At 41.6% G+C, this 23661-nt stretch overlaps 1 long non-coding RNA gene across 1 annotated transcript; it reads left to right on the forward strand.

Annotated features, from left to right (window-relative positions):
* Window positions 1-214: 214 nt before the first annotated feature.
* On the forward strand, window positions 215-22880 carry LOC132593648 (uncharacterized). The gene is made up of 3 exons (XR_009559391.1): window positions 215-284; window positions 15303-15590; window positions 18354-22880. It is a non-coding gene; the product is annotated as an uncharacterized lncRNA (long non-coding RNA).
* The last annotated feature ends 781 nt before the right edge of the window (window positions 22881-23661 follow it).

Here is a 23661-nt window from a genome sequence, read left to right on the forward strand (position 1 = left end):
ATTTGTTTATTTTTGTTTTTATTTCCATTTCTTTAGGAGGTGGGTCAAAAAGGACCTTGCTGTGATTTATGTCATAGAGTGTCCTGCCTATGTTTTCCTCTAAGAGTTTGATAGTTTCTGGCCTTACATTTAGGGCTTTAATCCATTTTGAGCTTATTTCTGTGTATGGTGTTAGGGAGTGATCTAATCTCATACTTTTACATGTACCTGTCCAGTTTTCCCAGCACCACTTATTGAAGAGGCTGTCCTTTCTCCACTGTACATTCCTGCCTCCTTTATCAAAGGTAAGGTGACCATATGTGCGTGGGTTTATCTCTGGGCTTTCTATCCTGTTCCATTGATCTATCTTTCTGTTTTTGTGCCAGTACCATACTGTCTTGATTACTGTAGCTTTGTAGCATAGTCTGAAGTCAGGAAGCCTGATTCCTCCAGCTCCGTTTTTCGTTCTCAAGATTGCTTTGGCTATTCGGGGTCTTTTGTGTTTCCATACAAATTGTGAAACTTTTTGTTCTAGTTCTGTGAAAAATACCAGTGGTAGTTTGATAGGGATTGCATTGAATCTGTAGATTGCTTTGTGTAGTAGAGTCATTTTCACAATGTTGATTCTTCCAATCCAAGAACATGGTATATCTCTCCATCTATTTGTATCATCTTTCATTTCTTTCATCAGTCAGTCTTATAATTTTCTGCATACAGGTCTTTTGTCTCCTTAGGTAGGTTTATTCCTAGATATTTTATTCTTTTTGTTGCAATGGTAAATGGGAGTGTTTTCTTGATTTCACGTTAAGATTTTTCATCATTAGTGTATAGGAATGCCAGAGATTTCTGCGCATTAATTTTGTATCCTGCAGCTTTACCAAATTCATTGATTAGCTCTAGTAGTTTTCTGGTAGCATCTTTAGGATTCTCTACATATAGTATCATGTCATCTGCAAAGAGTGACAGCTTTACTTCTTCTTTTCCAATTTGGATTCCTTTTATTTCCTTTTCTTCTCTGATTGCTGTGGCTAAAACTTCCAAAACTATGTTGAATAAGAGTGGTGAGAGTGGGCAACCTTGTCTTCTTCCTGATCTTAGTGGAAATGCTTTCAGTTTTTCACCATGGAGGACGATGTTGGCTGTGGGTTTGTCATATATGGCCTTTATTATGTTGAGGAAAGTTCCCTCTATGCCTACTTTCTGCAGGGTTTTTTCATAAATGGGTGTTGAATTTTATCAAAAGCTTTCTCTGCATCTATTGAGATGATCGTATGTTTTTTCTCCTTCAATTTGTTAATATGGTGTATCACGTTGATTGATTTGCATATTTTGAAGAATCCTTGCATTCCTGGAATAAACCCCACTTGATCATGGTGTATGATCCGTTTAATGTGCTGTTGGATTCTGTTTGCTAGTATTTTGTTGAGGATTTTTGCATCTATGGTCATCAGTGATATTGGCCTGTAGTTTTCTTTCTTTGTGACATCCTTGTCTGGTTTTGGTATCAGGGTGATGGTGGCCTCGTAGAATGAGTTTGGGAGTGTTCCTCCCTCTGCTATATTTTGGAAGAGTTTGAGAAGGATAGGTGTTAGCTCTTCTCTAAATGTTTGATAGAATTCGCCTGTGAAGCCATCTGGTCCTGGGCTTTTGCTTGTTGGAAGATTTTTAATCGCAGTTTCGATACGTTTCTTTTTCTGAATTTTATTTATTTTTTTATACAGCAGGTTCTTATTAGTCATCCATTTTATACACATCAGTGTATACATGTCAATCCCAATCTCCCATCACACCACCACCACCACCACCCGCTGCTGCTTTCCTCCCTTGGGGTCCATACGTTTGTGCTCTACATCTGTGTCTCAATTTCTGCCCTGCAAACTGGTTCATCCATACCATTTTTCTAGGTTCCACATACATACGTTAATATGCGATATTTGTTTTTCTCATTCTGACTCTTACTTCACTCTGTATGACAGTCTCTAGATGCATTCACGTCTCTACAAATGACCCAATTTCGTTACTTTTTATGGCTGAGTAATATTCCATTTATATATGTACCACATCTTCTTTATCCATTCATCTGTCGATGGACATTTAGGTTGCTTCCATGACCTGGCTATTGTAAACAGTGCTGCAATGAACATTGGGGTGCATGTGTCTTTTTGAATTATGGTTTTCTCTGGGTACATGCCCAGTAGTGGGATTGCACGGTCATATGGTAATTCTATTTTTAGTTTTTTAAGGAACCTCCATGCTGTTCTCCATAGTGACTGTAGCAGTTTACATTCCCACCAGCAATGCAAGAGGGTTCCCTTTTCTCCACACCCTCTCCAGCATTTGTTGTTTGTACATTTTCTGATGATGCCCATTCTAACTGGTGTGAGGTGATACCTCATTGTAGTTTTGATTTGCATTTCTCTAATAATTAGTGATGTTGAGCAGCTTTTCATGTGCTTCTTGGCCATCTGTATGTCCTCTTAGGAGAAATGTCTATTTAGGTCTTCTGCCCATAGATTGGGTTATTTGTTTTTTTAATATTGAGCTGCATGAGCTGTTTATATATTTTGGAGATTAATCCTTTGTCCAATGATTCATTTGCAAATATTTTTTCCCATTCTGAGGGTTGTCTTTTCGTCTTGTTTGTAGTTTCCTTTGCTTTGCAGAAGCTTTTAAGTTTCATGAGGTCCCATTTGTTTATTTTTGTTTTTATTTCCATTACTCTAGGAGGTGGATCAAAGAATATCTTGCTGTGATTTATGTCAAAGAGTGTTCTTTCTATGTTTTCCTCTAAGAGTTTAAGTGTCCGGTCTTACATTTAGGTCTCTAATCCATTTTGAGGTTATTTTTGTGTATGGTGTTGGGGGGTGTTCTAATTTCATTCTTTTACATGTAGCTGTCCAGTTTTCCCAGCACCACTTATTGAAGAGGCTGTCTTTTCCCCATTGTATATCCTTGCCTCCTTTGTCATAGATTAGTTGACCATAGGTGCATGGTTTTATCTCTAGGCTTTCTATCCTGTTCCACTGATCTGTATTTCTGTTTTTCTGCCAGTACCATGTTGTCTTAATTACTGTAGCTTTGTAGTATGGTCTGAAGTCAGGGAGTCTGATTCCTCCAGCTGTTTTTTTTCCCTCAAGACCGCTTTGGCTATTTGGGGTCTTTTGTGTCTCCATACAAATTTTAAGATTTTTTGTTCTAGTTCTGTAAAAAATGCCATTGGTTGGGGCTTCCCTGGTGGCGCAGTGGTTGAGAGTCCGCCTGCCAATGCAAGGGACACAGATTCGTGCCCCAGTCCGGGAGGATCCCACATGCCGCAGAGCAGCTGGGCCCGTGAGCCGTGGCCGCTGAGCCTGAGCTCTGCAACGGGAGAGGCCATGACAGTGAGAGGTCTGTGTACTGCCAAAAAAAAAAAAAAATTCCATTGGTAATTTGATAGGGATTGCATTCAATCTGTAGATTGCTTTGGGTAGTAGAGTCATTTTCACAATATTGATTCTTCCAATCCAAGAACATGATGTATCTCTCCATATGTTTGTATCATCTTTAATTTCTTTCATCACTGTCTTAGAGTTTTCTGCATAGAGGTCTTTTGTCTCCGTAGGTAGGTTTTTTCCTAGATATTTTATTCTTTTTGTTGCAGTGGTAAATGGGAGTGTTTGATAGAATTCACCTTAATTTCTCTTTCAGATTTTTCATCATTAGTGTATAGCAGTGCAAGAGATTTCTGTGCATTAATTTTGTATCCTGCAGCTTTACTGAATTCATTGATTAGCTCTAGTAGTTTTCTGGTGGCATCTTTAGGATTCTCTACGTATAGTATCATGTCATCTGCAAACAGTGACAGTTTTACTTCTTCTTTTCCAGTTTGTATTCCTTTTATTTCTTTTTCTTCTCTGATTGCCGTGGCTAGGACTTTCAAAACTATGTTGAATAATAGTGGTTAGAATGGACATGCTTGTCTTGTTCCTGATCTTAGAGGAAATGCTTTCAGTTTTTCACCATTGAGAATGATTTTGCTATGGGTTTGTCGTATATGGCCTTTATTATGTCGAGGTAGGTTCCCTCTATGCCCACTTTCTGGAGAGTTTTTATCAAAATGGGTGTTGAATTTTGTCAAAAGCTTTTTCTGCATCTATTGAGAGGATCATATGGTTTTTCTTCTTCAATTTGTTAATAAGGTTATCACATTGATTGATTTGCATATATTGAAGAATCCTTGCATCCCTGGGATAAATCCCACTTGATCTTGGTATATGATCCTTTTAATGTGTTGTTGGATTCTGTTTGCTAGTATCTTGTTCAGGATTTTTGCATCTGTATTCACCAGTGATGTTGGTCTGTAATTTTCTTTTTTTTGTAGCATCTTTGTCTGGTTTTGGTATCAGGGTGATGGTGGCCTCAGAGAATGAGTTTGGGAGTGTTCCTTCCTCTGCAATTTTTTTGAATGAGTTTGAGAAGGATGGGTGTTAGCTCATCTCTAAATGTTTGATAGAATTCACCTGTGAAGCCATCTGGTTCTGGACTTTTGTTTGTTGGAAGAATTTTTTTTTTTTTTTTTTGTGGTACATGGGCCTCTCACTGTTGTGGCCTCTCCCGTTGCGGAGCACAGGCTCCAGACGCACAGGCTCAGCAGCCATGGCTCATGGCTCAGCCGCTCCGCAGCATGTGGGATCTTCCCGGACCGGGGCACGAACCCGTTTCCCCTGCATCGGCAGGCGGACTCTCAACCACTGCGCCACCAGGGAAGCCCTGTTGGAAGATTTTTAATCACAGTTTCAATTTCATTACTTGTGATTTGCCTCTTCATATTTCCTATTTCTTCCTGGTTCAGTCTTGGAAGGTTATACTTTTCTAAGAATTTGTCCATTCCTCCAGGTTGTCCATTTTATTGGCATAGAATTGCTTGTAGTAGTCTCTTAGGATGCTTTGTATTTATGCAGTGTCTGTTGTAACTTCTCCTTTTTCATTTCTAACGTTATTGATTTGAGTCCTCTCCCTCTTTTTCTTGATGAGGCTGGCTAATGGTTTATCATCAATTTTGTTTATCTTCTCAAAGAACCAGCTTTTAGTTTTATTCATCTTTGCTTTTGTTTTCTTTTTTCTATTTCATTTATTTCTGCTCTGATCTTTATGATTTCTTTCCTTCTGCTAACTTTGGGTTTTGTTTGTTCTTCTTTCTCTAGTTCCTTTAGGTGTAAGTTTAGATTGTTTATTTGAAATTTTTCTTATTTCTTAAGGTAGGCTTGTATTGCTATAAAATTCCCTCTTAGAACTGCTTTTTGCTGCATGCTATAGGTTTTGGATCCTCATGTTTTCATTGTCATTTGTCTCTAGGTATCTTTTGATATCCTCTGATTTCTTCAGTGATCTCTTGGCATTTACTAACGTATTGTTTAGCCTCCACGTACTTGTGTATTTTACGTTTTTTTCCCTGTAATTGGTTTCTAATCTGATAGAGTTGTGGTCAGAAAAGATGCTTGATATGATTTCAGTTTTCTTAAATTTACTGAGCTTTGATTTGTGACCCAAGATGTGACCTATCCTGGAGAATGTTCTGTGCGCACTTGAGAAAAAAGTGTAATCTGCTGTTTTTGGATGGAATGTCCTATAAATATCCATTAAATCTGTCTGGTCTATTGTGTCATTTAAAGCTTGTGTTTCCTTATTAATTTTCTGTTTGGATGATCTGTCCATTGGTGTAAGTGAGGTGTTAAAAGTCCCCCACTGTTATTATGTTACTGTCGATTTCCCCTTTTATAGCTGTTAGCTGTTGCCTTATGTATTGAGGTTCTCCTATGTTGGGTGCATATATATTTATAACTGTTATATCTTCTTGGATTGATCCCTTGATCATTATGTAGTGTCCTTCCTTGTCTCCTGTAACATTCTTTATTTTAAAGTCTATTTTATCTGATATGAGTATTGCTACTCCACCTTTCTTTTGATTTCCATTTGCATGGAATATCTTTTTCCATCCCCTCACTTTCAGTCTGTGTCCCTAGGTCTGAAGTGAGTCTGTTGTGGACAACATATATATGGGTCTTGTTTTTGTATCCATTCAGCAAGCCTTTGTCTTTTGGTTGGAGCATTTAATCCATTCACGTTTAAGGTAATTATCGATATGTACGTTCCTGTTACCATTTTCTTAATTTTTATGGGTTTGTTTTTGTAGGTCCTTTTCATCTCTTGTGTTTCCAACTTAGAGAAGTTCCTCTAGCATTTGTTTTAGAGCCGGTTTGGTGGTGGTGAATTCCCTTAGCTTTTGCTTGTCTGTAAAGCTTTTGATTTCTCCATCAAATCTGAATGAGATCCTTGCCTGGTAGAGTAATCTTGGTTGTAGGTTCTTCCCTTTCATCACTTTACATATGTCATGCCACTCTCTTCTGGCTTGTAGCGTTTCTGCTAAGAAATCAGCTGTTAACCTTATGGGAGTTCCCTTCTATGTTATTTGTCATTTTTCCCTTGTTGCTTTCAATAATTTTTCTTTAATTTTTGCCAATTTGATTACTCTGTATCTCTGCGTGTTTCTCCTTGGGTTTATCCTGCCTGGGACTGTCCACTTCCTGGACTTGATTAACTCTTTCCTTTCCCATGTTAGGGAAGTTTTCGACTATAATCTCTTCAAATATTTTTCAGGTCCTTTCTCTCTCTCTTCTCCTTCCCTATAGGGACCCCTATAACGCAAATGTTGTTGCATTTAATGTCCCATAGGTCTCTTAAGCTGTCTTCATTTCTTTTCATTCTTTTTTCTTTATTCTGTTCTGCAGCAGTGAATTCCACCATTCTGTGTTCCAGGTCACTTATCTGTTCTTCTGCCTCAGTTATTCTGCTATTGATTCCTTCTAGTGTACTTTTCATTTCAGTTACTGTGTTGTTCTTCTCTGTTTGTTCTTTAATTCTTAGATCTTTGTTAAACACTTCTTGCATCTTCTCGATCTTGGCCTCCATTCCTTTTCCTAGGTCCTGGATCATCTTCACTATCATTATTCTTTCTTTTTCTTTTTTTTTTGGTACGCGGGCTTCTCACTGTTGTGGCCTCTCCCGTTGCAGAGCACAGGCTCCGGATGCGCGGGCTCAGCGGCCATGGCTTACGGGCCCAGCCACTCCGCGGCATGTGGGATCTTCCCCAACCGGGGCACAAACCCATGTCCCCCTGCATTGGCAGGCGGACTCTCAACCACTGCGCCACCAGGGAAGCCCACTATCATTATTCTGAATTCTTTTTCTGGAAGTTTGCCTATCTCCACTTCATTTAGTTTTTCTCCGGTTTTATCTTGTTCCTTCATCTGGTGCATAGCCCTCTGCCTTTTCATCTTGTCTGTCTTTCTGTCTGTCTTTCTGTGAATGTGGTTTTTGGTCCACAGGCTTCAGGATTGTAATTCTTCTTGCTTCTGCTGTCTGCCCTCTGGTGGATGAGGTTATCTAAGGGGCTTGTGCACGTTCCTGATGGGAGAGACTGGTGGTAGGCAGAGCTGAGTGTTACTTTGGTGGGCAGAGCTCAGTATAACTTTAATCTGCTTGTCTGCTAATGGTTGGGGCTAGGTTCCCTCTCTGTTGGCTGTTTGGCCTGAGGTGACCCAACACTGGAGCCTTACCAGGGTCTTTGGTGGGGCTAATGGCAGACTCTGGGAGGACTCACGCCAAAGAGTACTTCCCAGAACTTCTGCTGCCGGTGTCCTTGTCCTCACGGTGAGCCACAGCCACCCCCCACCTCTGCAGGAGACCCTCCAACACTAGTTGGTAGGTGTGGTTCAGTCTCCTATGGGGTCACTGCTCCTTCCCCTGGGTCCCAGTGCACACACTACTTTGTGTGTGCCCTCCAAGATTGGAGTCTCTGCTTCCCCCAGTCCTGTTGAAGTTCTGCAATCAAATCCCAGTAGCCTTCAAAGTCTGATCCTCTAGGAATTCCTCCTCCTGTTGCCAGATCCCCAGGTTGGGAAGTGTGACATGGGGCTCAGAACCTTCCCTCCAGTGGGTGGACTTCTGTGGTATAAGTGTTCTCCAGTTTGTGAGTCACCCACCCAGCAGTTATGGGATTTGATTTTATTGTGATTGTGCCCCTCCTGCCATCTCATTGTGGCTTCTCCTTTGTCTTTGGATGTGGGGTATCTTTTTTGGTGAGTTCCAGTGTCTTCCTGTCGATGACTGTTCAGCAGTTAGTTGTGATTCCGGTGCTCTCGCAAGAGGGAGTGAGAGCGCGTCCTTCTCCTCTGCCACCTTGAACCAATCCTAGATGGCCCGTTCTTACAGATCTTCAGATTTGTTGGCCTCTGCAGTTCCATGAGCCAGTCAGCCAGTTCCTTATAATGAATCAATCTCACATAAGTCCTGTTAGCCATTTTCCTTCAGTTTTGGTCAGTAATCCTTTTCTTGTCTAGTTTGCTAATGTTTTTCATGTAAGATATGTCACAAGATTGATGGCCTCAAACCTTCAACTTCAGCTTTCCTTCTTTTGCAAGTTAGGATTGGGTTTAGGTCAACTCCCCACCAAGCTTTTTTTATTGCTACCATTTAAAGGTGAGTTCTAATCCAGGAGCCTGTCAGTTTGAACATCAATTGGATCATTTTTGAGGGGAGTGGTTCGGTACCAATGGGTTGCGGAGCTCCCTACAGTCAGCCACGTCAGACTCCGAGCCTGATAGTTTTCCTGTAATTTTGCTGAATTAGTTGACTAGCTCAAATAATTTTTTGTTGATAAAGGAAGTTTTATTTATAAGATGGTATAGTCTGTGTTGTATGCATAGACACAGTTTTAATTTTTCCATTGACACATGGGTGCCTTTTATTTGTTTCCTCAAGACTGGGTAGAACCTCTAGTACACTATTGAGTAACAGTGGTGAAGGCCAGCTTCCTAGCCTTGTTTCTGATTTCAAGAATAAATCTTTAACTTGAGCTTGATGTTTCCTGTGGCTTTGTATACTACTCTTTTCCATATTGAACAAATTTCCTTTTATTCCTACTTCCTTGAGTGTTTGTATCATGAAATAGCACTGGATTTTGATTATAGCTTTTTCTGTAATAATTGATATGATCATGTGTTTTTACTTCACACCTTTATTGCGGTTTAATACATTGCTTAGTTTTAATGTTGAACAACCTGACCTTTCTGGTGTAGAGACATTTGCTTGTGGCATCATCCGTTTCATGTTCAGTTGGTTTCATGCTCTTATTTGTGGAGGATTCTTACATTCCTATTTATAAGGTATACTGCTGTTGTTTTCTTTTTTATGATATATTTGTGTGATTTTTATTCATTTGGTTTGGTGTTAGTGGTTTGGAGGGTTAGCATTAGGGCTGAGACTGGTGTGGGGGCCAAGTTGGGTTGTGGTTTATGTTTGCTGTTGCGATCTAATTTTTATGGTTATGACTTATTTATGCATATGGTTAATTAATAAGCGTTACGGTTTGATTATGGTTATGGTTTTGTTTATTGGTTAAGGTTTATGGTTTTGGTCTCAGGGTTTTGGTCTTAGGGTTCTGTGTTGGAGTATGGGTGTTAGGGTATGGGTTAGAATTAGGGTACAGGTAGGATATGGGTACGAATATGGGTTAGGGTAAGGTACAGGTTTAGGGTATAGGCTAGAGCTAAGGTTAGGTCAGGGTTTAGGGTCAGGGTCAGAGTTTAGGGTTAGGATCAGTGTCAGGATTAGGGGTCAGGGTTGAGCTAGGCCATTGCTTTTCTCCTTCTCCTGTTCTGGGCTCTGATAGAAGATGAATGAAATGTCTGCTCTGGCCACTCACTTTTCCAAACTGAACTCAACCTCAGCCAAGTGTTCTTAGGGTCTCAGAGGTCATGCAGGGTTTCCCTCCACGCTCCCACCTGGGAAGGGTGATGCAGGCCCCACTCTGTCAGGGCAGCCCCACGTCCAGCAGAGCCCTGACATGCAGGGTACTCAGTAGACACGTGTGGATTTTTTTTTTTTTTTTTTTTTTTTTTTGCTGTGTTGGGTCTTCGATGCTGCACACGGGATTTCTCTAGTTGCAGCGAGCGGGGGCTACTCTTTGTTGCGGTGCGCGGGCTTCTCATTGTAGTGGCTTCTCTTGTTGTGGAGCATGGGCTCTAGGCACATGGGCTTCAGTAGTTGTGGCACGCAGGCTCAGTAGTTGTGGCACACGGGCTCTAGAACGCAGGCTTGGTAGTTGTGGTGCACGGGCTCAGTTGCTCTGCGGCATGTGGGATCTTCCCAGACCAGGGCTTGAACCCGTGTCCCCTGCATCGGCGGGCGGATTCCCAACCACTGCGCCACCAGGGAAGCCCCGACGTGTGGATTTTATACAGGAGTGGGTGCATTGAGCTGCCAGCCCCCAGGTGCTGCCTTCTTGAGGTCTGGTGGGGTCCTCCTGGGACTGGATGTGTCCTTTGTTCCATCTGCATGGGTGTAGAAACAGGTCTCAGAACAGCCCTTGGCCTCTGAGCATCCAGGCAGACATCCATGGTCTTCCAGCTCAGGTCAGCCTTGGCCCCTCAAGCCCCCTGTGGCCAATTACTGATTGTGCTGCTGGGTAATTGAACAACTACCTGGGCAGCCTAGACAGTTCCTTGGGATGTTTCAGTTCCCAACATCCATGTCATTGAGACAAATGTCTCTTCCCTTACAGCCTCTTAGCCTGCCAAGACAAGTAATAACGCTCCAAATGTTGAGCTTGGCCCTGGTCATGACAATAATGAACAGACTGTGGCCCTGAAATTCTTTGACCTTCTGGTTGTAACAAAGATTGACATTCATGTTCATTGAGAATCAAAGGTATGGAAGCATCTGGGCCTCCTAACAGGCAGCTTCATGTTGTGGCCATATGGCCTTGGGGAGATATGTGCATCCCTGGCCCATATCCTGTGGTCTCTGGAAAGACACCAACTGTTATCATGGTATAAAATAATCCACGAGACTCCCTCTGTTTCATGGAATAAGAATTTATCTGCAACTCTAGTAGTTGGTCTCTGCTCTTCATAGAGAGAAGAGACTGGAAAATGAGCAAATTTGTTCCTTGTGGGTGAGTGAGTAATGTGGCCAAGGGGTAGGCATGGCTCCCACCCCCCAGGGCCAGGAGTGAGGTCTGTGTGCCTTCTGAGGGCACACAGGCTATTCTTGGCCAGTCTTTAAAATGTGAGGACCGGATGCCCAAACCAGGAACCCTGAGTTTACCACCAGCAACAAAGTTGCCTTTTCAGCAAGTGGAAGAGCTTCTTGCCAAACTGGGAGGACAGGAGTGGATGAGTGGCCACAGCCCCTGACCCTAAGTGAATCCCATCCTTCCTTGGGCTTCAGATACACAGCTATGCAGTAGGCTGTCAGTAACGTGGTATCTGCTGCTTCCCCCAACCCAGCATCTATTCTCAACATCTCAGCTTTTGGGAATTACATCTTGCCTGCTTCCGGTCCACACATTTGCAGAGGATTGATCCCATGTTCCACCCCCCCTTGAAGATGGGCATATGATCCACCTCTAGCCAATCCCATGTTCCATCCTCTTGGCGCTCTGGTGGGTTCAAGCATGAGACCATGACCCAAGCCAGAGCAAAGGTATTTAAAGCCATGACTTTTCATGGAACCTAAAGGAGGAGAGACCCTTCCCAGTAGGATGGACATGAGTGGGTGTTAGCCTGCAGTTGCTGAAGGCTCCTCATGCAGAGAGAGAGACTGTGCCTGTGGATGGGGCCACCACAAAGTCACTTAGTAAGAGAAAGGGACCAGGTCATACTGTGAGAGTGTGAGCTTGTCTCACCAGGCTCAAAACCACTCCTATAACTGCCTCTTGCAAGTATATTATTTTCTTTCTATCATTAAGAAATTTATTAAATTTATTAACTTATTTCCTATCAGTAAGTGTGTCCAGTCCCTTGGAATCAAAAAATTCCTTGCTGACACATCAGAACCAATAATCCCTGAGGCTCCCTTTGGCAGGTGTCCTCATCTGGGGGGTCATGGTGGGCAGAGGTGGCAACACTGGGTGGGGTCAGATCTTAGGGGAGCTGCTGGGCATCTCTGTTCTTGTTCCTTCCCTGTCTAGAAGAGGGAAACCCCAGAGTAATGAGAGGAGAACCAGCAGGGGAAAGGGGTCCCTGGGTGGCTAATTGGTCTGTTTGTATTTGCCTTATTTTAGGGGCATTTTGTTAATGTGTTTTTATTACAAAATCACCCATTTCCTCTACATTTCCAGTTTGATATAATAGCTTTCTCTTATTTGACTTTTAATTTTTCCTTCCTTCTAGCTTCCTACAGAATTGTCACAATGAATGAACACATATTGATACCTTTTTATATATTAACTGAAGTCCATATTTTATTCTAGTTCCCTTTGTTTTTCCTTTTTCTGTCCCAGATCCCATCCAGGGCACCACATGACATGTAGTCATGTCTGTCTAGGTTCTTCTGGCCTTTGACAGTTTCTCAGACTCTGCTTGTTTCTCCTTATGGAGGAGGACTGGTCAGGTATTTTGTAGACTGTCCCATGTTGGGATTTACGCGGTGTTTTTCTGTCATGATTAGACTGGGTTTATGGGTTTTGAGGAAGCAAATCACAGAGGTCAACTGCGTTCTCATCATTTTAGGTCAAGTGCGTTCTCATCATTTTAGGTCAAAGGAACAGGCTCTCAAGGCAACTTATCACCATTCATGTTAACTTTGGTCACGTGGCTGAGGTCCTGTTTGTCAGTTTTTCCTGCTGTGAAGTTATTTTTCCCATGTCCATACTGTGTATCTTATTTAGGAAGAATCCACACTTCAGAAGAGGGTTAGGGTTACCCTCCTCGATGGATGGCTGGCTGTGTGTCTACATCAGTTATTTGGAATTCTTCTGCATAGGACATTTCTATTCAACACAGTTCGTAAAAAGTGTTTGTAGTCATTTTACTAGTGTGGACACCTGAATAGTTATTTTATACTTGTGGTTATAATTCAGCAGTACAGTACAGTATTTGGGTGCTTAGTTCATTCTTGCTTTGACTGTTGAGAGCTTTCTCCACTGTCTCATGGAATTATGTCAAATGAAAACATCTTGTGAGTCGTCTGTCCCCCCAGCCCCCAACCCCCTGCTGGTACTTCTTTACTTTGATACTTTAAGATTATCCTGGCTCATATATTTACTGAGTCCTAGTAGCAGCCATTTCTTCAAAGAGCCCTGATTCATTTAATTAGAGGATGGTATTAAAAACTTACATTTGAAAGCTAAATGTACTCAGCTGATAATGCACTGAAATATATATGCATGTATTCCAACCTGTGCATATACACCTAATTATAAAGATTTCTATGTGGAACTGTCTGTATCCATGTTAAACTAAAGATGAATTTATATAGATGTCATCACCCTGATCCATTATTACATGGATATTGTAACCTTCTCCCTTTGCTTATCTGTAGCTTCCTATTCCAATGGTGAGAAACCTGGCTTCCACCATCTGTCATTTTTTTAATTCATTGCTTGTTCCATTCCAGATTACAGATACAGTGGCTTCAACATTCTTAGCTCCTGCCTGCAGGGAAAGAACTTTGAGTCCACTATTTGGGTACAGTACATTTTGCATTTAGTCTAGAGATTCCATTTACTTCCAGAATCAGCACCTTTTGTCCCACTACCAACAGTGAGGTTTTCTCATACATTACTAGATCAGTTTTTGTTAAATTCTGTAATGCATCCTGTGACACTCCCATATGCTAAATAACTAAAATTGAATACATTATGATTTATTTGTTGGGCTGTAAAAGTTTCTGGGTTTAGACAGATGCATAGTGGCAGGTATTCATCACTGAAGTATTGTATGGAATATTTCAATTCCCCACCCATAACCTGTTTACCGTCTGTTTTACCTGTTTCCGAATGTCATAAATGGGGTCATACAGTGTTTAGCACTTCAGACTGGATTCTTCTGCTTAGCAATATACATGTAAGGTTCATCTATGTTTTTTGCATGGGTTGATGGTTCACTCCTTTGCTATACCATTGCATATATGGAAGGAAAAATAATTTTTCCTCTACCCTTCTTTGTTCTTCATTGAGGTCCCCTCCTTACCCCCCATAAAAAATGAAAGGCAGATGAACTGGAGACAAATAATCAGAAGTTTAATAACATATGTACCTCCTATATGCAGGGGAGATACTCAGGAACACTGAGTAACGCCCTGAAATGGCCCAAGCCATCACCTTAAATACCATCTTCATCTAAAGACAAAAGAAAGGAAGGGTATGGGTGTTGTGCAGATTTAAGTAGTAGCTTTCTCCATTGGTAGAGTTTCTTGAGATTTAGTCATCCTTCCATTCCTTGTAATGGAAAGGGAGATAACCTTTCAAATGGAGATTTCCCTTATAAATATATATATTTCCCTCACAAAAGGGCAATCTTGACTTGATTTTCAGAGATTCTCATGTTGTCTTCTTTTTTTAAAAAAAACAAAAAATAATCAGCTCAAAATAATCCTTATGCCAAGAGGCATATTGGGGTGGCATATTCTGCTCCCCTTGAAATGGAGGTACCCCAATTTGCTTATGCATTCTTCTACTGAAGAACATCCTGGTTTCTTTAAGTTTATAGCCATTAGAGTAGAAGTGCCGTGCTTAATTACATCCTTGTTTGCGTTTGGACATAGTTCTGAAAAGCAGTCATCTAAATACTGGAGGCTGGATGTTGGATCCTCAGGTGAGTCTTATTTAGCTTTGGAAAAAACTTCCAAAATATCTTTTAAATAGCTGTATATGCATTTCACTAGCAGTAAAGGAGAGTTCCTGTTCACCTCCCATCAATCAGTAGTGGCTTTTTTTTTTTTTGGAGTTTATTAATTCTAATAGGTGTGCAGTGCTATCTCTTTGTTTTCATTTGTAATTCCCTAATGGTATATGATGTTGGGCATATTCTTGTGTGCTTATTTACTGTCTGTATAATCTTCTTTGGCCAGGTGTCTGTTCTAATCTTTACCCATTTTTAAGGAGGTTTGTTCTAGATTTCTTGGTGTAATTTGAGTACAAATCTTTTATCATGTTGCAAATAATTTTTCTTTCAGTTTGTGGCATGTCTTTTGGTTTTCTGAATAAGGTATTTCATGGAGTTTAATGTTTTAAATTTTTAAAGTCCATGTTCATTTTATTTCTTTTGTGGATAGGCTTTTGAGGTTTTGTGTTAAAATCCATTACCAAATCCAAGGTAATGTAGATTTGCTTCTGTGTTTTCATCTACAGTTTGAGTGAGTGTTGGTGTAGGCTGTAAAGTTTGTGTCTACATTCTTTTGATTGCATATGGTTTCCAATTATTCTGTAACTCTTTTTGGAGAAGTCATGGGATATTTGGCTCCATTTCAGTTTGAATTTCCAAATTTAGTGGTTTCTGCAGGCTTGCCAGCTTGGAGCATGGGCTCCACTGAACTGAGAGGTTGTGGCCTGCACTTCCCAGTTGACCAGCAGGAGGTGGTATGCCCACCTTGCTGATCCTTGAGGTGCATATGTGCCCCACTGATGAACTTGGCTCGTGAAGGAACTTGGCTTCTCATGCTGCTGATTGAAGTTCAGTCTCTTCAGGATCCGCCATGGTTTCAGCATTGGGACAACACTGTTGAGTCCATGCAGGCAGGAACCAGATGTCTTCAGGAACTGCCAGGAGGCACCACCATGGGAGGAAAAGGTGAGGAAAAGGGGGGGAGAAACCTCCTGTGTGTGCTTTACTGCTAAGGGGGGGGTTCCATTTTCAGAGGACCCAGCAGAGGAAGAGCTTGATGTGGATATTAGTTTTGTGTGTGGTGTTGACAGTGTCTGGTGTTCTTTGATGTTTGGTGTAGAGCTTTCTTGGCACCATTTATTGAGGGGACTGTCCTTTCCCTGTCTTGTGTTCTTGGCTCCTTTGTCATGAATTAACTGATGACGTACAAATGGGTTTTGGTTCCGCTGGCCCATACACCTGTTTTTGTGCCAGACCTACACTGTTTTAGTTACTATAGCTTCATAGTGTAGTAGGAAGTCACGGAGGGAGATGCTTCCAGCTGTGTTTTTCTCTTAGGCTCACTTAGGCTATTCAGGGTTCTTCGTTGTTCCATACAAGTGGTAGGATTGTTTGTTCTGTTTCCATGAGAAATGCAGCTTGAATATTGGAGGGATTACATTGAATGTGTACACTGCTTTTTTTGCCAAATTAAGTTGTATGGACCCCTCCTTGGGATCCATACAACTACATAGTTGTCTAAATATAGCCAGTCCTCTACTAGTGAGTGAGATTGAACAATTGGCTGTCTCGTTGAACTGGTTCCCCAAAAGGGGACTAGACTGGACGAGAGGCCACCACATGGTAAGAACATCTCTGTTTTCTGTGTGTGTTGTAAGTCCTAGTCTGTTCTTGATATGATTGAAGCTTCAGTCTCTGTTGTCTGTCCTAATGCTCTTGAAACCCCTTGCTGCAAATGTGGGCACACATTGAGCATTTTTAAAGGCCACTGGGGCACTTACCACTGGAAGACTTCCACGAAAGGATAAGTCTGTCACAGAGCAGGGTAGATGAGCACTAGGCATCCTGCTGACTTGACTGAAGCAAATGTAAGTAGGCAACTGTGAATGCTCACAGCCCGAGAACCCCTGCTGCATTCCCACCTTCAGGATGTAATCAAAAACCCAAGAGCACATCCTTGGTGTTGGTCTGTTGTATCCCAATTTGCCATCCCGGGTCAGGGTACATGTCTCTGTTGGACAGGTCTCTCCCCACTACCCTCCACTGCAGATCCCTAGGGATCCCTTCTCAAACTCTTTACAAATGTTGTTTCTGCCAGATTTCAGGAAAATCACTTTGCCTGCTGGGAAAAGAAGAAAAGGACCCCCAAATCGTCCAAAGTCCTTGGGTCCTTGTAGCTGAGCAAATGGAGAACTGGACACATGCCAAAGGGGCATTTGGCCTCCCTGCCCAATTTAGTCTGAGGAATATTCCACACTCCTTTCCCCACTTGGGTGGGTGTCCAAACCCTCCTGAACATCTTAGTCTCTGGGGAAGAAAAGGCACTGATTATAACTAATGCAAAGGAGGAAGCTGAAGGCACTGATTATAACTAATGCAAAGGAGGAAGCTGATGAGACTAATCATAATAATGCAGGACACACTCTATACCAGACTTGAATCCAGGCCATTCCTGACATGGACTCTAGGGGTGGAACCATTAAGAGGAAAACGGTCAGCAGCACCTCACACATTTCAGGGACTTGATACTTCAGGGCATTCAATAGGCTACGAAGAAACCCATAAATTAGAATAGGATTCAAGGAGTCATCCAGGGACTGAAGGAACCCCCTCGGATGTCCGGAAAACCCCTTAGGATGTCCTAAGCAAGTGCTTAGGATTTGTGGGGAGGAAGGGGGAGAGGTGGTGGGGAGCAGAACCAGCACCCCTGAGAGGCAGCTGGGGTAGGGGAGGGGCTCCCATGCCCCAAGGGGGAAGAAGGGGGACTGTTGGGAGGGCAGAGGATCAGAAGGGAGCACAGCCAGCATTTCCCCTACCCACGTGGGCCCCAGGGAGCCTGCTGAGATCCCAGGCCTGACCCTCTGCCCACCAAAGCCCCCTTCAGCCATGTGGGTCTTGAGGGAGTGGGAGGGAGGGAAGGGGGAGCAAAAGTAAAGACCAGACTGAGGGGACAGGTCCCTCTGAGAGGCAGCTGGGGAAGGGGAGGAGTTTCTACACCCACTGGGGCCCACCCACATTAGGGGTTCAGCAGTCACAGGGGAGACCCTCAGGAGAGCAGAGGAATGGAAGGGAGCAATGAGTGCTTCCCCTGCCCTCTTGGGCTCCCAGGACTAATGCTCCACCCTCAGAGTCTCCTTCCTGCTGCACAAAGCCTAAGCCCCACCCCTACATACAGCACCCTAAGACCCCCTCCAACCCTGCTGGGCCTAAACCCTGCCCACACACCCCTTTACCTCCAAACTCCACAGTGCAAGGCACCCCTCAGGCCGTGCTGCTTTTCCCTGCGTGCAGCTTCTAAGCCTAGGTCCCACCCCCAAGCCTTTTTCCAGCTACAAGGACCTGAGCCTAGGCCCTGCTGCCCCCACTAAAGCCCACTGCTGCCTAAGTTCCACTCCCTGTCTAAACTGCCTCCACAGCCAAGGCCTTGTCTGGCATTTTTCTTTTTTTTCTTCTTTCAGGGTGTGGTTGTTTCACCTTCTTGTTGATTCATTTATATTTTTTCTAATTTTTTATTTTTTCTAATTACATTTTAATCTTTATACTTTGTTATTCTGCTCCTTTGGGCTTGTTTCCCACCCCCCCCCTTTTTTTTTTCTTTTTTTTATGTTGTGGTTCTGTTTTGCCTAGTTGTAGTTGTTTCAATTATATTTTTATTTTTCTTAATATATTTTTTATTCTTTGTTATTGTACTGCGCCTTTTTTTTTCTTTTCTTTTACTGTGCTATGCAGCTTGTGAGATCTTGGTTCCCAGGCCGGAAGTCGGGCCTGAGCTGCTGTGGTAAGAGCCCAGAGTCCAAACTGCTTGACTACCAGAGAACCTGGAGACCCCAGGGAATATTAATCAGAGTGAGATCTCCCAGAGGGTCCTCATCTCAGCACCAAGACCCAGCTCTACCCAACTGCCTGCAAACTCCAGTGCTGGAAGCCTCAGGCCGAACAAACAGTAAAACAGGAACACAGTCCCACCCATCAAAAAAAGAGACAACAAACTATGTTACAGATGAAGGAGCAAGGTAACCTACCTGAAAAAGAATTCAGAGTAATGATAGTAAAGATGATCCAAAATCTCAGAAATAGAATGGAGGCACAGATCAAGGTCTTTAACAAAGACCTAGAAGAACTAAAGAACAAACAAACGAGATATTAATCAAACTAACAAAAATTAAATTCAAAGAAAAAATATTAAGGGAAAAGAAAAAAATAACATACAAGGGAATTCCCATAAGGTTATCAGCTGATTTCTCAGCAGAAACTCTGCAGGCCAGAGGGAGTGGCAGGATGTATTTAAAGCCATGAAAGGGAAAAACGTACAACCAAGATCTCTCTACCCAGCAAGGCTCTCATCCAGATTTGATGGAGAAATCAAAAGCTTTACAGATAAGCAAAAGCTATGAGAATTCACCACCACCAAACCAGCTTTACAACAAACGCTAAAGGATCATCTCTAGGCAGGAAACACAAAAGAAAAAGACCCACAAAAACCCAAAACAATTTAGAAAATGGGAATAGGAACATACATATCAATAATTACCTTAAATGTAAATGTATTAAATGCTCCAACCAAAAGACACAGACTGGCTGAATGGATACAAAAACAGGACCCATATATATGTTGTCTACAAGAAACACATGCAGACTGAAAGTTGAGGGGATGGAAAGAGATATGCCATGCAAACTGAAATCACAAGAAAGCTGGAGTAGCAGTACTCATATCAGATGAAAGAGATTTTAAAATAAAGACGGTTACAAGAGATAAGGAAGGACACTACATAATGCTCAAGGGATCAATCCAAGAGGAAAATAAAGCAATTATAAATATTTATGCATCCAACATAGGAGCACCTCAATACATAAGGCAAGTGCTTATAGCCATAAAAGGGGAAATTGACAGTACCACAATAATAGTGGGGGACTTCTAACACCCCACTTACACTAATAGATCATCCATACAGAAAATAAGGAAATACAAGCTTTAAATGACACAACAGAACAGATAGATTTAATTGATATTTACAGGACCTTCCACCCAAAAGTGGAAATACACTTTTTTCTCAAGTACTCACGGAATGTTCTCCAGGATAGATCACATCTTGGGTCACAAATCAAGCCTTGGTAAATTTAAGAAAACTGAAAATGTATCAAGTATATTTTCCAACCACAGCACTATGAGGTTAGAAATCAATTACAGGAAAAAAACTAAAAACACACACATGGAGGCTAAACACTGCACTGCTAAATAACCAAGAGATCGCTCAAGAAATCAAAGAGGAAATAAAAAATACATAGAAATAAGTGACAAAGTATGACAACCCAAAACCTATAGGACACAGCAAAAGCAGTTCTAGGAGGGAAGTTTATAGCAATTTAGTCTCACCTCAAGAAACAAGAAAAATCTCAAACAATCTAACCTTATACCTAAAGCAACCAGAGAAGAAGAAGAAAACCCAAAGTCAGTAGAAGGAAAGAAATCATAAAGATCAGAGCAGAAATAAATGAAACAGAAAGGAAGAAAATAATAGCAAAGGTCAAAAAAACTACAAGTTGGTTCTTTAGGAAGGTAAACAAAATTGATAAACCATTAGCTAGACTCATCAAGAAGAAAAGGGAGAGGACTCAAATGAATAAAATTAGAAATGAAAAAGGAGAAGTTACAACAGACACTGCAGAAATACAAGGATAAGAGACTGCTACAAGGAACTATATGCCAATAAAATGGACAACCTGGAAAAAATGGACAAATTCTTAGGAAGGTACAACTTTCTAAGACAGAGCCAGGAAGAAGTAGAAAATATAAACAGACAAATCACAAGTAATAAAATTGAAAGTGTAATTAAAAATCTTCCAACAAACAAAAGTCCAGGACCAGATGGCTTCACAGGTGAATTCTATCAAACATTTAGAGAAGAGCTAACACCTATCCTTCTCAAACTCTTCCAAAAAATTGCAGAGGGAGTAACATTCCCAAACTCGTTCTACGAGGCCACCATCACCCTCATACCAACACCAAAGATATCATAAAGAAAATTACAGCAATATCACTGATGAACGTAGACACAAAAATCCTCAACAAAATACTAGCAAACAGAATCCAACAGCACATTAAAAGGATCATACACCATGGTCAAGTGGGATTTATCCCAGAGATGCAAGGATTCTTCAATATACACAAATCAATGTGATACACCATATTAACACATTAAAGAATAAAAACCATATGATCATCTCAACAGATGCAGAAAAAGCTTTTGACAAAATTCAACACCCGTTTATGATAAAAACTCTCCAGAAAGTGGGCATAGAGGGAACCTACCTCAACATAATAAAGGCCATATATGATAAACCCACAGCAAACATCATTCTCAAAGGTAAAAAAGTGAAAGCATTTCCACTACGATCAGCTACAAGACAAGGATGTCCACTCTTGCCACTCATATTCAAAAGTCCTAGCCACGGCAATCAGAGAAGGAAAAGAAGAGGAATCCAAATTGGAAAAGAAGTAAAACTGTCACTGTTTGCAGATGACATGGTACTGTACTATACTATAGAGAATCCTAAAGAGGCTACGAGAAAACTAATGAATTTGGTAAAGTTGCAGGATACAAAATTAATGCACAGAAATCTCTTGCATTCCTATGCACTAAGAACAAAAGATCAGAAAGAGAAATTAAGGAAACAATCCCATTTACCACTGCAACAAAAAGAATAAAATACCTAGGAATAAACCTACCTAAGGAGGCCAAAGACTTGCATGCAGAAAACTCAAAGACACTGATGAAAGAAATTAAAGATGATACCAACAGATGGACAGATACACCATGTTCTTGGATTGGAAGAATCAGTACTGTGAAAATGACTACCAAAAGCAATCTACAGATTCAATGCAATCCCTATTAAATTACCAATGGCATTCTTCACCAAATTAAAACAAAAACTTTTATAATTTGTATGGAAACACAAAAGATCCCGAATAGCCAGAGCAATCTTGAGAAAGGAAAACAGAGCTGGAGGAATCAGGCTCCCTGACTTCAGACTGTACTACAGAGCTACAGTAGTGAAGACAGTATGGTACTGGCACAAAAACAGAAAGATAGATCAATGGTACAGTAGAGAAAGCCCAGAGATAAACCCAAGCACCTATGGTCACCTAATCTATGACAAAGGAGGCAAGAATATACAATGGAGAAAAGACAGCCTCTTCAATAAGTGGTGTTGGGAAAACTAGATAGCTACATGGAAAAGAATGAAATTAGAACACTCCCTAACACCATACACAAAAATAAGCTCAAAATGGATTAAAGACCTAAATGTAAGACCAGACACTATCAAACTCTTAGAGGAGAACATAGGAAGAACACTCTTTGACATAAACCACAGCAAAATCTTTTTTGACCCACCTCCTAGAGTAATGAAAATAAAAACAAAGACAAATGGGTTACCTAATTAAACTTAAAAGCTTTTGCACAGCAAAGGAAATTATAAACAAAACAAAAAACAGCCCTCAGAATGGGAGAAAATATAGGCAAATGAAGCAACCGACCAGGGATTAAGCTCCAAAATATACAAACAGCTTATGCAGCTCAATATCAAAAAAACAACCCAATCAAAAAATGGGTGGAAGATCTAAATAGACATTTCACCAAAGAAGACATACAGGTGGCCAAGAGGCACATGAAAAGGTACTCAACATCACTAATCATTAGAGAAATGCAAATCAAAACTACAATGAGGTATCACCTCACATCGGTCAAAATGGCCATCATCAAAAAATCTACAAACAGTAAATGCTGGAGAGGGTGTGGAGAAAAGGGAACCCTCTTGCACTGTTGGTGCGAATATAAATTGAGACCACCACTATGGAGAAGGAGTATGGAGGTTCCTTAAAAAACTAAAAATAGAACTACTATATGACCTAGCAATCCCACTAGTGGGCATACATACTGAGAAGACCGTAATTAAAAGGACACGTGTACCCCAGTGTTCATTGCAGCACTCTTTACAACAGCCAGCACATGGAAACAACCTGAATGTCCAACAGCAGATGAATGGATAAAGAAGATGTGGCACATATCTACAATGGAATATTACTCAGCCATAAAATGGAACGAAATTGAGTTATTTGTAGTGAGGCAGATGGACCTAGAATCTGTCATACAGAGTGAAGTAAGTCAGAAAGACAAAAACAAATACCGTATATTAACGCGTGTATGTGGGATCTAGCAAAAGGGTACAGATGAACCTATTTCCGTGGTAGGAATAATGTGGACATGGGGGGGGGGGAAGAGGAGGGTGGGATGAATTGGGAGATTAGGATTGACATGATACACTACCTGTAAAATAGCTAGTGTGAACCTGCTATAAAGCACAGGAAGCTCAGCTCGGTTCTCTGTGATGACCTAGAAGTGCGGGATTGGGAGGTCCAAGAGGAAGGGGATATATGTATACATATAGATGATTCACATCATTGTATAGCAGAAGCCAGCACAACATTGTAAAGCAATTATACTCCAATTAAAAAAAAAGAATGGAGGGAAATTATGCAGCTGCTGGAAGCTATACTCCTGCCAAGGGAGGTAGCAGTTATTCACTGCAGAGGCCAACTAAAGGGAGAAGCAAAAAAAAAAAAGAGTTAACAGAGCAGACATGGCAGCTAAACAAGTAGCAGAGGATGGGGACGGACTTCAAATGCCACTCCTACCAGCTCACCCAGACCTTAACTCCTACACTCCCATATGTACCCCAGAAGAAAGGGAAAAGGCTTTGAGGTGGGGCTCTTTTAAAAGCCCAGAATATCTGGGATGGATGGTTAATGGTCATGGGCAGCGGTTCCTCCCATCAGCTGTTACCCTGCAGGCCACCAGGCAAGCTCACCAGAGCACACATTACAGGCAGGAGGCCCTATATCAGTGGTTCATCAAATGCATGACTACTCCCAATGTCCAGAATCTCCTTAAACAGGTGGTTGAAGCTTGCCCTATCTGCCTCTGGAATAAGCCCAACACTCCCCTGCCCCAACCCCAAGGTCAGTGGAGTGACCCCC

This window comes from Globicephala melas, chromosome 16 (genome assembly GCF_963455315.2).
Source record: "Globicephala melas chromosome 16, mGloMel1.2, whole genome shotgun sequence".
Taxonomy (NCBI): Eukaryota; Metazoa; Chordata; class Mammalia; order Artiodactyla; family Delphinidae; genus Globicephala; species Globicephala melas.